This window comes from Pantherophis guttatus, chromosome 1 (assembly GCF_059756535.1).
Source record: "Pantherophis guttatus breed Tessera chromosome 1, ASM5975653v1, whole genome shotgun sequence".
NCBI lineage: Eukaryota > Metazoa > Chordata > Lepidosauria > Squamata > Colubridae > Pantherophis > Pantherophis guttatus.
In genome coordinates this window covers 96,761,048-96,778,026 of record NC_142063.1, presented here as the reverse complement: position 1 = coordinate 96,778,026, position 16,979 = coordinate 96,761,048, and the positions used below count along the sequence as shown (strand labels likewise).

Genomic DNA, 16,979 nt, shown 5'->3' with positions numbered 1-16,979 from the left:
AGCCTTTGGGGAAGCTGACCCAAGGCTGGGAAAAAAACGCAGCTGCAGCAGTTCCCGCGCGCGCGTTCGCGGCATTCGCCTGCCCCGGAGCAAAGACCTACCAAGCCCCGGGAGAGTGGAAGAAATGGGGGGGGGGGTGTGGTAAATTAGTGTGGGGGGGGAACTGCTAGTGAAGGAAAGAGCCAATTAGCAGCCCCTCCCTCCGCAACCTCTTCTCTTTCCCGCCCCCTCCCCACCGCCACTTGAATTAGCTGCCCCGGAGCGGAAGGTTGTTCTTGGAGCGGGTCTGTGGTAAAATAATGGGATTGCTTTAGAAGACGGGGAGGTGCGGGAGGGGACTGATTTTTTTCGTACGAAAACAACAACAGCATTGGTTTTAATTGAGGTTTACTTTTTGGATAAGTTCAGTTGAGAGACGGCTGCTTTCTCAAAAGTGGAATGAGATCCGGGTCTGGAACAAGCGTCGTCCTGCTTTCTCAAAAGGAATGTAGACTTAAAGTAACATTTGATCTGCTCTACACTTCAAGGCGAGACTTTCCTTTGCAAAGCGAGGCAGGCTGAAGCTTGATTGGCAGAATACACTTATTAGCATTTTTTTCCCCTTTGTGACAGGCTAATGTGACTGCCGGTCTAAGCATCATTTAAACATAAAATAATTTTGTTATTTTTAACTGTTTTGAATGCTCAGCGGCTAAGACGCTGAGCTTGTCGATCGAAAGGTCGGCAGTTCGAATCCCTAGTGCCGCATAACGGGGTGAGCTCCCGTTACTTGTCCCAGCTTCTGCCAACCTAGCAGTACGAAAGCACGTAAAAAATGCAAGTAGAAAAATAGGGATCACCTTTGGTGGGAAGGTAACAGCTTTCCATGCACCATTGCCGTTTAGTCCTGCCGGCCACATGACCATGGAGACGTCTTCAGACAGGGCTGGCTCTTCAGCTTTGAAACGGAGATGAGCACCGCCCCCTAGAGTGAGGAACAACTAGCACATATGTGTGAGGGCAACCTTTACCTTTAAGAGGTTTAGGGCAGGAAACATCTTATTAAGTACTTGCCTAATTGAGCAAATATAGAGTAATTCCACCATGGAAGACCTAAGGGTTGGACAACGTTAGAGAAGGTGTGGAGAATTGTCCAGTTCCAACACCAGGTTGAGAAAAACTGAATAGGGACTAATACCAATTTACAATAGTGTTGCACTGGCCATAACAGGTAGGTACGCGCGCACACACACACAACAAACTCATGCCTTACTTAATGGCTTTTTTCTTAGAGAAAGTTTTCAGCTCTCCTCTGCACAACATATCAAGTGAATAACAGACAACATTTATGGGGCTCAGTTATGCTTTCAAATACTTCAGACTTCATTAAATTGGAAACAGAAACTGAAATTAAAGAATTGGTTCTGTGTGTTTTGAAAAAATTGGATTATTCACTATTATAGTCCAGTCATGGGAGTTTTGCCACAAAGTCTTTGCTTTTTATCTGTTAAATATGACTGTTGAGTTAAAGAGCTCACACTCATCTTGCTCATTTTCTTCATGCTGAGCATTAATGTGTAAGACTATGAACATTTTGCACTAAACTTTCTGTAATCTGTATCTTCCAAGTGACCCCAAAGAATTAATTTCCATGCTTTTCATCACTCTAGCCAGTTGCAAAATCAGCTGAAATTCCTGAAGGAGATTTTTGTTCACTTTTTTCCTCTCTGGTAGGCCTAAATTCAGATTTATGAGCCCGTTATGTACTGCAAAGAATTGTTAAACTTTTTTTGGAATAATTATCTGGCTGCCAAACCATGGAAACCTGGCAGCTAGAGTATGGACATTGGAAATTGTGACTCTTTTCATGTCGATTTTTTTTTTAGATAGGGAAGAAATGTGATGATAGCTGAGTTTGAACCATTCAAAATATAGAAGCAATCATTTTATGCCTCCAAAATTTTTACAGACAAAATTCCAATTGTAATATTCACACTGATTTTTGCTGTTAGGAATGTCTGTTGTACATTTTGATAAGCCCAAATTATGCACAAATGCACAAATGCATTTTGATCTACAGTAAGGTGACCAGACGTCCCGCTTTTGGCGGGACAGTCCCGCTTTTGAGCAATTTGTCCCGCGTCCCGCGGCGTTTTAAAAAAGTCCCGATTTTTCATTCTGCCTCCTGACTCCCGGCTGCCTCCTGAATCCCCGCTGATGGCTAGAGGGAAAAAAAAGTCTTTAAACTCTTGCCGCGGGGCTTCAAAGGGCCGACCTACAGCTGATCAGTGTTAAAAAAAAAATGAATAGACCCATGTCTGCAAAAATAGAAAAAACAGCCCCTGTTAACAGCTTCCGCTAGGTTAATTAGCTGCAAAAAGCTGCAAAAAGTTCCTGGAGCAGATTTTTCCCCCCCTAGCTATACTGAAAACAAAGGCGAAAGCGAAACTAAACCTGCAAGGTGACAAAATGAGGCAGAGAGAGATTTCTTTCTTTTTCTTTTTCTTTTTCCTCACCAAAAAAGGTAGGTACAAAACTGCAAACAATGGGAAATTTTGGGCAAAAGAGGAGAGTTCAAGATTTTAAAACACAAAAGAAAAAAAGCTCTATTTAACTAGGGAATTGTAATAATTGAGATACTATTAATAATTGTATATTGTGTTGAAAGCAGAAATGGTGAAGTTGTGGTTTGGAGGAATATATGGGGGAAATTATTTGGTTTATTATTATTGGTAAATATAATTAATTGATTTGTAAGAAATTGGATTGCATGGAAATAATTGGAATATTCATGTTCATATTGATTAATATACAAAAAAGATAGTTATATAACTAATTGATTTATATTAAAATGTTGAATTTGTATTAAACAACTGTATTACATAATTACATAATTAACCAATGTGAGGATGGATATAAAAATAGATGACAATGGGAAGGGGTATAATATAGAATAGAAGGGAAAAATTGAATTTGATTAAGATTAGAGATGAGGATGAAGGGTAATATTGTTTTTTTTAAAAAATAGATGAGGAATAAATATGGCAAAAAGGAAATATAGAAATTGTAAATTTAATTGAAATGACTAAACGCTGTTTAAATTTGTGAACCAGCCAAATATTCTGTTCAAAGAAAATACATTGTATGTTTGTATGTGTGTTTCTAATTATTGCTATTTATTCATATTTGTTCTCTTTTATTCTTTAAAGTTTAACAATTCATTCTTAATCTTAATATCTTTATATTTGCTTGGGGTTGGCTTTCTTCCCTTTCATCTTTTTTATTGTACAGCAATCTTTCTCCTCAAACCTACCACCACTCTCTTTTCTTTCCTTCTTACTTTCTCTTCCCCCCACCCTCTTTTTCTCCTCCCTACTTCCTCTTCCTTTCTCCTTCTCCTCCTCTCTTCCTCCCTCTCTTACCCTCACTCCTACTCTAATTTCCATTCCTTCATCCCTCTCTATTGCTGTATCCTTTAATGCATATGGACTACTCAGAGGGCTGAAAAAGTTATTTTTGACTGGTCCTCACACTTTTGACCAGTCCTTGAACTTATGACTGTCCTCACATTTTACATTTTTGCCCTATCTTGTCACCATGTTGAAGAGAAGCAGTTGTGAAATGACTGACATGGTTGTTAAGAATGCTGCATGGGCATAAATGTGAGGATGGTCATAAGTGTGAGGACCAGTCAAAAGTGCGAGGACCTGTCAGAAATGACTTTTTTCAGCCCTCTGGTTAATCCTTTTGTGCATATGGACTACTCAGAGGGCTGAAAAAGTTATTTTAACTGGTCCTCACACTTTTGACCAGTCCTCGAACTTACGACTGTCCTCACATTTTACATTTTTGCCCTATCTTGTCATCATGGTGAAGAGAAGCAGTTGTGAAATGAGTGACATGGTTGTTAAGAATACTGCACGGGCATAAATGTGAGGATGGTCATAAGTGTGAGGACCAGTCAAAAGTGTGAGGACCTGTCAGAAATGACTTTTCAGCCCTCTGAGTAGTCCCTATACACATAGCCATGGCCACCCGGTCACATGACCAGCTAGCCACGGCCACCCAGTCACACGGCCTCCAAGCCATGCCCACACAATAAGTCACGCCCACAATGGTGTCCTTCTTACCAATGTTAAAATCTGTTCACCTTACCCTATACACATAGCCATGGCCACCCGGTCACATGACCAGCTAGCCACGCCCACCCAGTCACACAACCAGATAGCCACGCCCACCCAGTCACATGACCAGATAGCCATGCCCACAAAATAAGCCACGCCCACAATGTCCCTCTTTACCAATGTTAAAATCTGGTCACCTTAATCTACAGATTATTCACTCATCCTTAATTATTTTTGTTTATTTATATCTAATTTTCATTACATTTATAAACAACTCAAGATGGCAAACATATCAATACTCCTTCCTCCTCCTATTTTCCCCACAACAACCCTTTGAAGTGGGTTGGGCTGAAAGAGAGAGTGACTGGTCCAAGATCACCCAGCTGGTTTTCAGGCCTACATGAGGACTAAAACTCCCAGTCTCCCAGTTTCTTGCCTGGCACTCTAATCTCAAGATCAATATTGACTCTCATCCTCTTCTCATTCCGTGGGACAAATTATTGATAAGCGTCCAGTGCTGAGGAGAGATGAAATAAGATAAGAGATGCCTCAGTATCATCAGTCATAATGTACATCATAAAAATCAGAATCAGCTTTAATTTATCATTGGCATTAGAGAAAAATTGAAACAAATGTATTCTCTGGTGGTGCATTTACAAGCTTCAATACCTGCATGGACCTAAAACGGGTCTCCAACCTTGGCAACTTTACGACTTGTAAACTTTACGACTTGTAAAGTAAAGCATGCACTGGCTGAGGAATTCTGGGAGTTGAAGTCCACAAGTTATAAAGTTGCCAAGGTTGGAGATCCCTGACCTAAAACACCTTCATACTCTCACCTCCGTTCTTCCAATGGAAGAAGGACATCCAACTATCATAGATAAAACACTGAACTTTGGTTTTTAAAGGAGGAAACACATTTGCTTGCTGCTCCAAAGATGACTAATTTGAATGTACTCTTGGAAAAAAAGAATTATTATTTTCTTGTGGCCTCCAGGCAGACTTGGCAACAACACTCAGGCTAGATCTATAATCTTCTCTGCTAATCACAAAGGTTCGTTAAATTGATAGCTGTCTCAGGTTTCACACAGAATATTTTCTACTTTTTCTTCATATATATATATATATATATATATATATATATATATATATATATATATATATATATTCTTTTATTTGTAGGCTTATATGTGCATTACTGTTCTAGCGATGGTTTTTCCTACGTAAATCAAGATGTTTGTATTGCCATAGTTGGGTGATATCTCAAATCACCACTTTCCAGGCTTTATCAGACATTTTGTGTTGTCTGCTGTGAGACTTAAGGGAGACTAAGATAGATCTATTTCGGCCTTATAAGGCTTCTTCAGTTAGCCACACCCTTATTTTATGACTCCTCCCTGTAAAGGTCAAATATTTATTTTGTTCTTTTATTCGTAGGTTTACGTAGGATTTGAGCAGGATTTTTGATTTACGAAGGAAAAACCCTGGCTAGAACAATAATGCACATATAAACCTACGAATAAAAGAACAAAATAAATATTTGACCTTTACAGGGAGGAGTCATAAAATAAGGGTGTGGCTAACTGAAGAAGCCTTATAAGGCCGAAATAGATCTATCTTAGTCTCCCTTAAGTCTCACAGCAGACAACACAAAATGTCTGATAAAGCCTGGAAAGTGGTGATTTGAGATATCACCCAACTATGGCAATACAAACATCTTGATTTACGTAGGAAAAACCATCGCTAGAACAGTAGTGCATATAGATATAGATATAGATATAGATATAGATATAGATATAGATATAGGTCTTTGGTTATTCGGGTTTTCTCCCACGTAAAATTGGAAGTGTCTTGGCGACGTTTTGACGAAGTCTCATTCGTCATCTTCAGGCTGGTGTTTTCGGCTTTGTGCTTCTAGGAGCAATGTGAGATCGCAGCTGTTTCTTCCTTTTAACTGTTAGTGGGGGTGTGAACTGATTGGGTGGGAGCATGGCTGTGTTCTGATTGGGTAGAGGTGTGTTCTGATTGGTTGGGGGTTTGGCTGTGCTCTGATTGAATGGGGGCTTGGCTGTGCTCTGATTGGATGGGGGTGTGTTCTGTTTAGGTGGGGGCCTGGTTGTGCTCGTGTTCGTCTGAGTTGCAGGGGGATTTGAGCTGGTGAGCTGCATTGCTGTTGTTTGGCTTCACGAAGCCAAACAATTACTATTACTATTTTAGTAATTAGCGTATATAAATGTGTGTGTTTTTAAACTAGTTTTCATTGAACTGGTTGAATCGTATTTACAAGTTTGGTCAACCTTGTTTTTGTTCTACTTCTTTTACCTGTACTTCTACAAAAATCTATAAAATTATACTGAAAGTACTCTACTATTTGCTACCCATGCTCATGTTCTCATGCTAATCCCATTGAAAATGCAGAGTTTTCCCCAAATCCTTATTTCTAGCATATAGCATTGTGCCCTATTCTGAGCCATAGCAAGTGGCACGGTTCAAATATAAGTAGATTCTTTCTTTCCAACTATAAGCAGCATGTATGTGCTGAAATTCCATGTCAACTTGTTGGAAGAAATATCCTTCTGGGTTTAGTTCCAAGTGGGGGAAAAGACACTGGAAACATGGAGACTGCTTGGAAAGATGGTTTAATGGTGGGCAGGATCACATGGTTTGAGTTCCTGAACAGAAAAGGGGTGAGATGCTGAATGTGCCTTGGTTTTTATGCCCTCTCTGAGCTTTGAACTTCCTGGGGCACAGGAAGTGTATCCTGATTGGTTGTCAGACTCCCAGGAGGTGGGAGTCTTAGCTAGCCTTGCTGGCTGATGTAATCTTCCCAGATGCCATATGGTGAGTTTCTTTTGCTAGATGGGTCCTTTGTGTTGCAGATGATGGTTCATTGACAAAGGTGGGGGGAATGAGTGAGCTTGGCTGAGGCCTTAATGGCCCATTGACAAAGATGGGGGGAGGCAGGAAGCTGCTTTGTCTTTCTCCATTTCTCATCCAGGGAAATATATTATGCCTTTTTAATATTTCCTAAAATATTTCATTCTTCTAGGAGACGGGTGGGTGCTAACTTCCTACAAACTAAAAGCTTATTGTTGTACTATATGTGGTGGAAGTGCTTCTTAAAACCTTTTTGGCATAAAGTACCTCTGCCGCTGTATCAAAAGCTAAAATCCTTTCAAGAGTATGAATAATATGTTTACCTTAAAACATCAAAACTTTAAACTTTTTTAGTTTTTCTTCAAAAGATAACAAGCTTCAAAATTCAAAAGTAGTACACTATTGTATTTTATACTGTATTCTGTTTTTTAATTTAATCCTCTGTTACTGCCTAGAGTCAATGCTTTGGGATGGGCAGCTGTATAAATGGAATGAATGGATGCGTGCATGCATGAATGATTGAATGCAAATACATTCCATGCACAAACAACTAGGTTAGAATACTCTATGCTCTAACTGACAGTTGTATGGTTTCAATGTTTTGGTCTATATAGGAAACAAGGCAGGGCTGCTTTGTTTACAACTGGACTACAATATGGTTTTGGACAGAAACATTTTAGAAGATAAGAATAAGGAACAATCAGGACTAAAGGTATTCTTTGGCAACTGCGCACATAGGCATCAGTGTGGCAACTGAGTGGAAGGCCAACTGTGCTGTTGTGTAGTACAGGGTCAGTGGAAAGATGAACATAAGAAAGGAGACATTCAGGAGGCAGGTGAGGTGATGAGACATGGCATGCTGGGAACCACTGGTAAAAGTCTGTGTGTGTGGGGGGGTGTTACGCAGGCTGGTTAATTGGCAGAAGGAGAGGACATTGGGAAGGTTCAGGAAGGGTGAGTTATGCTGCAGTTGGATTTGGGCAACTGAGGGAAGGGAGGGAAGAAAAGTTGCAGGTAGATCAAGGAGAACAAGTCATGCAATATGCTGCAATGGGACATGGGTGTCAGAATGGAGCAGAGAAGGGAAGGAATGGAATGTGTTGAGAAATGGGGTTAGCATACAGGCAGGGCAAAGGGGTTGTGGGATTTTGTTCTGACCCAGCCTTAGCAGAAGCAAGAAACAGACTCCTTGTCACGAAAACCCCCTCTTTATTTACCTCTTGTGAATTAATTGCATTCACCCACTGAAAAGTCCAGGCAATAGTCCTTCAAGGAGTTAACTACAGTAACAGGCGTTATCAGTTCCTTGAGATAATTGCAAGGCCGTGAGTTCCCAGCCGAAAGGCTGCAAATTAAGTTCTGGCAAGCAGTCTTTGTGGCATGAAACAAAATGAGCAAAATCTTCAGAAATACAAACTCTTGTCTCCTATGACAACCACTCCCCTTTCCTTCTATTTATTCCCCAGCCAGGGAGGGCCCATTCAGCATCCACGTGTGCTTTGCTTCCCAAGTTGACTCCTTGTCCTCTGTTGTTCACCTCTCCTAACTGCTCTGCGCATATGTGCATCTGGAACAGGCCCCAGTTGTTCTTCCTTCTCACTCATATCAGCCTCCAAAGGCAGCTGCCTCTCTGGTGGCTGGGAAATGTTGGACGACCCTGGCTCTATTTCTGTGTCTGACACAGAGCATCCATCACAGCCTTCCCCACACTCCAGAACTGGCCCAAGTTCCTCCCCAACCTCCTCCTCATCCGAGTCTGCAGCCAGCTCCACTGGCAGCTGGCAGGCCACAACAGATTTATTTATTTAGGGTATGGCCTACAAGGCCAGGGAAGCTACAATATTATGCACGTAGTAGAAGTCTAATCTGTTTGTTGCACCGGTGCACCACAAGAGGGCAAACTAGCTTCATACTGGTTGGACATACAGCATTCTCAGAGGGAGCTCAGCTAGCACTTCTTCCATGCTCCTTCACTGACTGCATCCAGGTAGATCCAGCACCGATTCCAACTCCCCCTGCAGAATGGAGCCAGCAGTTTCCTACCACCAAAATGGGGGTACTTATCTATCTGCTTGCAAACAATGCTTTCAAACTGCTAGGTGGGTAAATGCTAGGGACAAGAAATGGGAGCTCACTCTATCCCATGGAACTGGACTCGAACCACCTGAGTGCTGGCAATTTCTCAGCACATCCAGCATCATTAAGCCTCTGCCCCACTGCATCCCTAGAGATGTGGGGAAAGGGTTGGCACATTCTAGTCTTTCCAATTTGCCCAGCAAATCTGCCAGGGTTCTGCCCAATTTTGTTTCAGTCAAAACCTGGAACAACCAAAACATTCTACGCTTCTGTTGAACTGTGATCAATATGTGAGGGTGTGGATCAAGTTCTCTGTTCTACATGGATGTTGTAATCCTTTATTGTGGGTTTGAATCTTTGTACTCATTTAAAGAGCTCATTGCTGTCTTAGAATACCAAGTGGATGTTTAAAAATCATCAGATAAAAATATTAAAATGACTGAGACATTGGATAAATGAAGAATGACTACAGAGACACAGCACAAGTTCTGACTTCATTTCCGAAAACTGCCATGTTCAAAGTAAACAGGAAGTAATGATCAGGTAGTGTCATGCTTGATGCCAGATCTCTGGATTAGCAAACGTTTCACTGATGACACTGTCATTGTTAACATCTCTCTCACTGTAAAGCCAGTGAAAGCAGAGGGATGCCAGGGACTTCATTTCTTATCTTTGAAGTTAAAAATAGCGAGCCAGAAATGTTATTAATAGATAGTATCATAACTCAGAATGGCTGCTCCACAATGCCCTAATAGGAGCAGTCCTTCTGGATTACATTAAGAGAATGACATAGTTTTTCTGTGATTGGTAATTCCATTTTAAAAACTGCCTGGTCACACTTTAATCCTTCAAAGTTTTCATGAAGTGCAAAAAGAACGTAGACATCTCATCTATAACTGGAAATGTACCTCCCACTTGATCCCCGTAGTAGGGTAGCCTGAGGACATCTCTTGTTCTACAGTTCTGTGTAACCTGGATTAAAAACAAAAAATAATAGCATTTTACTGAGAAAAATTAAGATTGTAAGTATAACTGATATAACTGGACAAGCATTAAAATAGGAATGTTTATGGAAGACCTGGGCAGCTTTTTAAGATTACATTTGTGTCTGACAATTGGAAGAATTATTGAAACTCTACAATGTAGAAAATAGTAAGAGTGAGTGTAAAAATGACATGGGGACTAACTTGTTAAAAACGCCTGAAAAGAGTTTGATGAGCAAAGGATGGAAAGTACCGTGTGGCTTCATGCCAGTCAGAGATTGTGAAGACCTTAGATCTTCAGGAGATCTTAGCAATGGATGAACGTGAGAGTTTACTGGATATCTTCTGATTTTTCAAAATGAATAGGCTTGAATTATAGAATGTTATGCATAAGAGTTAATTGATGTGCAAAAAGAAGGTTATGATGGAAGGAAAGCCATCATAATAATTTTATAGTTATGTAAACTGTGTTTTATTCTGTTTTTATTGATGTTGCCCAAAATCACATTAATGAGATGGGTAGCTATATAAATTTGATAAATAAAATAAATAAAGCATATATGAGAACAAATGCAATACTTAGAAAATGGTTAACTGATCAGGGTGTATTACAAGGAAGTATGACATCCCTTTGATGGTTTAATGTATTTAGGACAAAATGTATACAGAATATTTTTTGGTTGAGGACATGAAAATCTATTTTCAAAATTGATAGATTTTCAATGAAAGTTAGATTGTGTGTGGATATGGATCTGAAAACGAATGTATCAAAGATCAAGTGGAGTGGCCAATTGCAATTTATATGATCCAATGTACCATAAATTACAAAAGTTGGCTTAATTGCTAAAATAACAATACAAGAGGCTAACAGTAATTATTTCAAAATTATAGATAAACCATCCTGGGTAAATTACTCATAAAATGTAGTTAATACTTTGAAGAAATAAATCAATCAATAGAATGGTTGGATGAATTCATATTTTGCATTACATGCCAACGTTGCATTACAATATTGACATATTTTATATGCATATATAACTTTTGGAGAATACGGTTACCAAGTCTTGACTTTGAAAGAATTAATATACCATTGACAATAGGATCAAAGGTAGATCAGTAGGATCAATAGGAAACACTGCCACTCTGAAGTTGCAATGGTACTTTTTTTTCTTAGAATATACATAGCAATTATTTAGAAGATATTTCTGCTGGGTTCCTAGCCCTCCTCTACACTCTGCTAAAGCTTCCTTTGGCTGCACTTTGCGCCATGAAAACATCATGTCTTGCATTGCTAGAGCATTGCTTGACAGCTCTTAATATTGGGAAGCAACCAAAGTTAAATCATTTCTTATGAACAATACTTTGAGAGTGTGACTTTTTCTAATAATTTCTCATGTCATCCAACTACAATTTTTTTTTCAGAATTATCTTTTAGTCTACTCCCTCTTCTGTCATACATTTGTTCTGTAATTCAATCTTCATTCATTCTCTCCATCTATATGGCCAGACCATTTCAATGTACTGTTTTAATCACTAGTCAATCACTTTTGTATCAACTCTTATTCACTACCCATTTAATGTAGGGCAAAATCCTGTTGCTCTCCTCCAATTAGACTGAAATATATATTTCCACTGCCTTTATTTCTTTTTTCTCCTGACATAACATAACCAACTCTCATTGACAGATAATAAAGGCAGAAGCCAACCGTCGGGATTTTAATGTTTTAATTTTCACAATAGGCTTATTTGTTAATGGCAGAGTTTGATTATACATGGATTGAATTATCTGTGAGTGTGATGGAATGTGAGAATGACCTTGGGAGACTGGCAGCCGACGGGCAGGAAGGATCAGTTAAAAGGAAGAGCAGCCCACAATTGAACAACAGGCAGAGGAAAAAAACCTAGAAAAAATCTGCCCTGACTTATCAGATGGTAGTAAGAAAAGATTGGAGATTTGTACTGTCAGACGTGTAAGATTCTGTTAATGTATCCTTACAATAAAATAGAATTAATTCATCTTGTCATGTTTCCTATCTGACCTATTTGGGAGGTTGATGGGGAGTATATCAAGGTTATATGGGTATTTCTTAAAAAGTGTTACTATATACCTGTGATGGCGAACTTATGGCACGCGTCCCAGAGATGGCACGCAGCACCCTCTCTGATGGCACCCTCTCTGAATTGCCCCAGTTTAGCTTTGCTGTGCATGCGCTGGTCTTCAGGTCTCTACCGCGCATGCGCAGGGGTGGGCCGCGTGTAAGGGGGCCACATGCACAGGGGGCTGGGGCGCATGCAGGTGGCTGCACACGCATTGCATTTTGGGGATATGTGTGCAAGCTTTGGGTACTCAGTCCAGAAAAGGTTAGCCATCACTGCTATATACCAATTAGTCCTTCACTTATAACCACAATTCAACATAACATTTAGGTGGATAAGTGAGACATTTATTCAGTGAATTTTGCCCCATTTTACAACCTTTCTTGTCACATTTGTCAAGTGAATCACTGAAGTTGTTAAGTGAGTAATACGGTTCTTAAGTGAATCTAGCTTCCCCATTGACTTTGCTTGTCAGAAGGTCACAAAAGATGATCACAGGATTCCAGGACCATCATAAATATGAGCCAGTTGCTGAGCATCTGAATTTGGCCATGGGGATGCTGCAACAGTTGTAAGTGTGAAAAATGGTCATAAGTCCCTTTTTTCAGTGCTGTAACTTTGAATGGTCACTAAATGAACGGTTGTAAGTCGAGGACTACCGGTACTCGTTGATAACTCATCTGTAGAGAAGATGAACCCATGTATTTTGAGTGTATTTTGGCACCTGAAATTTTGGCTTATCTGCAAGTATGTATGGTAGCTTGCCACTCAGGTATTTGACAAATGTGAAAAAGAAATGGAACACTACAGTGTTAAATTATACAGTTCTCAAGAGCCGTTATATATTTACATGGAATATATCCAGGAAAAAAAAGTTAAACGTAGAGATGGCAAAATGATATGAATGATTCTTTCCATGGAACTAAACAAGTAAATTTCTATGAAAAATGACCAACATCGTAGAAATCAAATTGCATCACACTCGCAGGAATGAAAGAGGTCATGTATGTCAGTTTACACAACAAAACGACATAATTCCGTGACTGCATAGAGAACAAAATGCACATTCTGCAACTTAAAAAAAAGCCTTTTTATAGCCATCTATTCCTAAAAGAGGGACACAGTGGCTCAGTGGCTAAGATACTGAGCTTGTTGATCGAAAGGTTGGCAGTTCAGCGGTTCGAATCCCAAGTGCTGTGTAATGGGGCGAGCTCCCGTTACTTGTCTCAGCTTTTGCCAACCTAGCAGTTCGAAAGCACGTAAAAAATGCAAGTAGAAAAATAGGGAACACCTTTGGTGGGTAGGTAACAGCGTTCCGTGCGCCTTTGGAATTTAGTCACGCTGGCCACATGACCACAGAGATGTCTTCAGACAGCACTGGCTCTTTGGCTTTGAAACGGAGATGAGCACCACCCCCTAAAGTCGGGAATGACTAGCACATATGTGCGAGGGGAACCTTTACCTTTATATTCCTGGAAACAACAAGAAATAGAGAAAGATTACCCACAGGCATGCTTTTCTTTTTTAATGTAATTATTGTTATTAAATTTTTTCTTACAAATAAAAATAAAAACAATGGGGAAAACAGTAAGGGGAAAAGGAAAGAGAAATAGAGGGGAAGAAGGAAAAAAGTAATTTATAAGTAAGTAAATTACATAATAAAATTATAATCTCAGCTTTTTATTTGTGTGAAGTACTACCCATTAATATACCAACAACCTATTTAATCATCAGAACCCAAAATCTTTTCATTTTTATCTCTTTTGAGTAGAAAGGTCAGAAGTGATTTCCAAATGGAAACCTTGTACCTTTCTTGTTACCACAGTCATGCGGCCGATTAGTACATCCACACATCCTGCAAATTAGTATTCTCATAAGACATGCATGCTTCCCCCCCCCGAATGCATTATTGAAATAATAGTGGACAAAGAAAGCAGATTCTCAATACCCTACTCACAGTTCAAAGCAGGGGTGAAATCCAGCACGTTCTGACAGGTTCTGGAGAACCGGTAGCGGAAATTTTGAGTAGTTCGGAAAACCAGCAAATACCATCTCTGGCTGGTCCCAGAGAGTGGGATGGGAATGGAGATTTTGCAATATCCTTCCCCTACCATGCCCACCAAGCCATGCCCACCAAGCCACGCCCAGAGAACCGGTAGTAAAAGAAATTGGATTTTACCACTGGTTCAAAGACTTACTCTTCGGCATAAGAAAAATATGGGAATAATGTTATTAGATAAATATGAATGAATCATCATCAATGTAAATGAGCTATGTGTGATAATAATGAAATAGGACTGTAATTCATTGAGATGTTCATGGCAAACTAGAACTCACAATCTCCCAGTTTCTAGCATGGTACCTTTACCCATTACACCGAACTGGCTGTCATCTGTTTTGGTTTCTTTTTTTCTTCTCCTCCCCCCCCCTCTTTTTTTTTTTTATTCCTTTCTCTTTTCTTTATAACTTTCTGTATTGTTACAGTATTTTTCTTCTTGGTATTCAATTCATAAAAGCAGTCTTTAAAAAGAAAAGCACACAGAAAGTATTAAAAACTACAACACAGTGCCACCTGGTGGATTCTATGTACAAGGCTTTGATGCCATTTAATCACAACTTCCTGTTTACCCATATGATGGATGAGTGATTGAATTATATGAAATTAAAAGGAGCTGTGTATATACGTGTTCTTCTGTCTTTATTATTTGTAAATGAGAGTTGGGTGTGTCAGGAGAAAACAAACAAACAAATGCACTGAATACTTCAGTTGGTGTGAAGGAAAACAACAAGAGATATGGCCCACATTAAATGAATGAATGTGAACCAAATACATAAGTGACTGAGCACAACTGAGGTGGTTTGGTCATATCAGTGGTGGGCTGCTCCCGGTTCACACCATTTCGCAAGAACCGGTAGTAAAAATTTGTAGTACGGAGAACTGGTAATAACATTGGCTGGCCACGCCCCCGAACCGGTTCCCGGCCCGGTTGCCGGTCACCCCGCCCACCTCATCTGAGGCTTTTTTTTTTAAACTTTTAAAAGCATTTTTGTCTACAACCTCTTCAGCCGAAAAAATGCTTTTAAAAGTAAAAAAAAAGCCTCTGATGATCGCGTGGCTCAGCTGGGATCGTCAGAGGCTTTTAAAAGTATTTTTTCTACAACCTCAGCCAAAAAGTTTGTGGGGGAAAAATGCCTTTAAAAGCCTCTGGCAATCCCAGTTGAGTTGCCTGATCGTCAGAGGCTTCTAAAAGCATTTTTTTTCTGCAACCTCTTAAGGTTGTAGAAAAAATGCTTTTAAAAGTTAAAAAAAAAAAAGTTGGCCATGCCCACCCAGTCACATTACCCCCCCCCCCACCAAGCCACGCCCACAAAATAAGCCATGCTCACAGAACCGGTAGTAAAAAAATTTAGAACCCACCCCTGGGTCATATCATATTGAGAGAATGAATGAAAACTGAATCACAGAACAAATGTATGACACGAGTGAGTAGACTGAAAGGGAATCATAGTTGGATGAGATGAGAAATCGTTAGGAAAAGTCACACTCTCAAAGCATTTGCTCATAAGAAATGATCTAATTTTAGTTGCTTGCTAACCTTCGAACTGTCAAGCTCTGGAAATATTTATTGCCTTTTCTTATTTCTAGATCAGGGTTGTCAAACTCGTGTTGTCACGGCGGTGTCACATGATGTATCAGGACTTTCCCCCCCTTTGCTAAACCGGGCATGGCCAGCGTGTAATGCATCCAGCCAGTGGACCGTGGAGTTTGACAGCCTGTTCCAGATCCTTCCAACTCAGTCCCCAAAATTGTCAGAATAAGCGAAATGCTTTAATGGCAATTAATCTTACATCTTATCACTTTTGTTGCAATTAGCAATTACAAAAAATACCCAGCTGAATTTACAGCAGTCCCAACTCATTATAGTGAGAAATTTAAAGAACAGAAAACAATGTAGGCATAAGTAGAAACAAGGATAATTTGCAAGGATACGGAGAGATGTAAACTAATTGGTTCTTTCCCCCTATATCCATCTACTTTCTTTTCCTTACTACTCTTTGTACCATTTGCAAAATGTCAAAATGGAGTAGCTAATGAGTTTGTATCCATAGAATTGCAAATCAAACGATTTTTTTATTTCGGCCACAGACCTGCATAAATATATGTCTCATTACAGCAGCCGAAAATAATGAGTATACAGTTTAATTGGAAAGCCAACTTGTCAGATATCTGTGTGCAGAGAAAAATGTTGCAAGCTCATATAGGAGAAGGCAATGCATTTGAACATATGGAGTTCTGTTCACATGCCATATAATTACATCTCTGTTGTTTGTATCACAAGACATACATATGTTCCTACATTTTGACACTCTAAATGGGTCTTGCTAGCATAAAAATGTAAGTATTCTTGTGTCAGAGTCAGGATCATGGGCTTAAATCATTTTACTGCAGGAAATAACACCAAGTTATAACTTGTTGGGTTTTGATCGGGGTGAAATCCAAAATGTTTCCCTACTGGTTCTGTGGGCGAGGCTTGGTGGGCGTGGCAGGGGAAAGATATTGCAAAATCTCCATTCCCACCCTACTCCAGGGGAAGGATATTGCAAAATCTCCATTCCCACCCCACTCTGGGGCCAACCAGAGGAGATATTTGCCAGTTCTCCGAACTACTAAAAAATTTTGCTACTGGTTCTCTAGAACCTGATGGATTTCACCCTGGTTTTGATATAGTTCAATAATTTATCAACCCTAAACATCTTGTCTGATTTATGCAATTACAATTAAATGCTTTGAAGAAATTTAATGTCCTATTTCTACAGAGAAATCTAGTCAATTTGTAAGCAT

The 16,979-nt window shown here is 39.7% G+C and overlaps 1 long non-coding RNA gene across 1 annotated transcript; it reads right to left on the bottom strand.

The window, feature by feature from the left end:
* Positions 1–4,392: 4,392 nt before the first annotated feature.
* On the bottom strand, positions 4,393–13,607 carry LOC148116491 (uncharacterized). Its single transcript, XR_015729896.1, has 3 exons — positions 13,428–13,607; positions 9,965–10,028; positions 4,393–4,620 (listed from the first exon to the last, which is right to left on the bottom strand). It is a non-coding gene; the product is annotated as an uncharacterized LOC148116491 (long non-coding RNA).
* Positions 13,608–16,979: the final 3,372 nt, after the last annotated feature.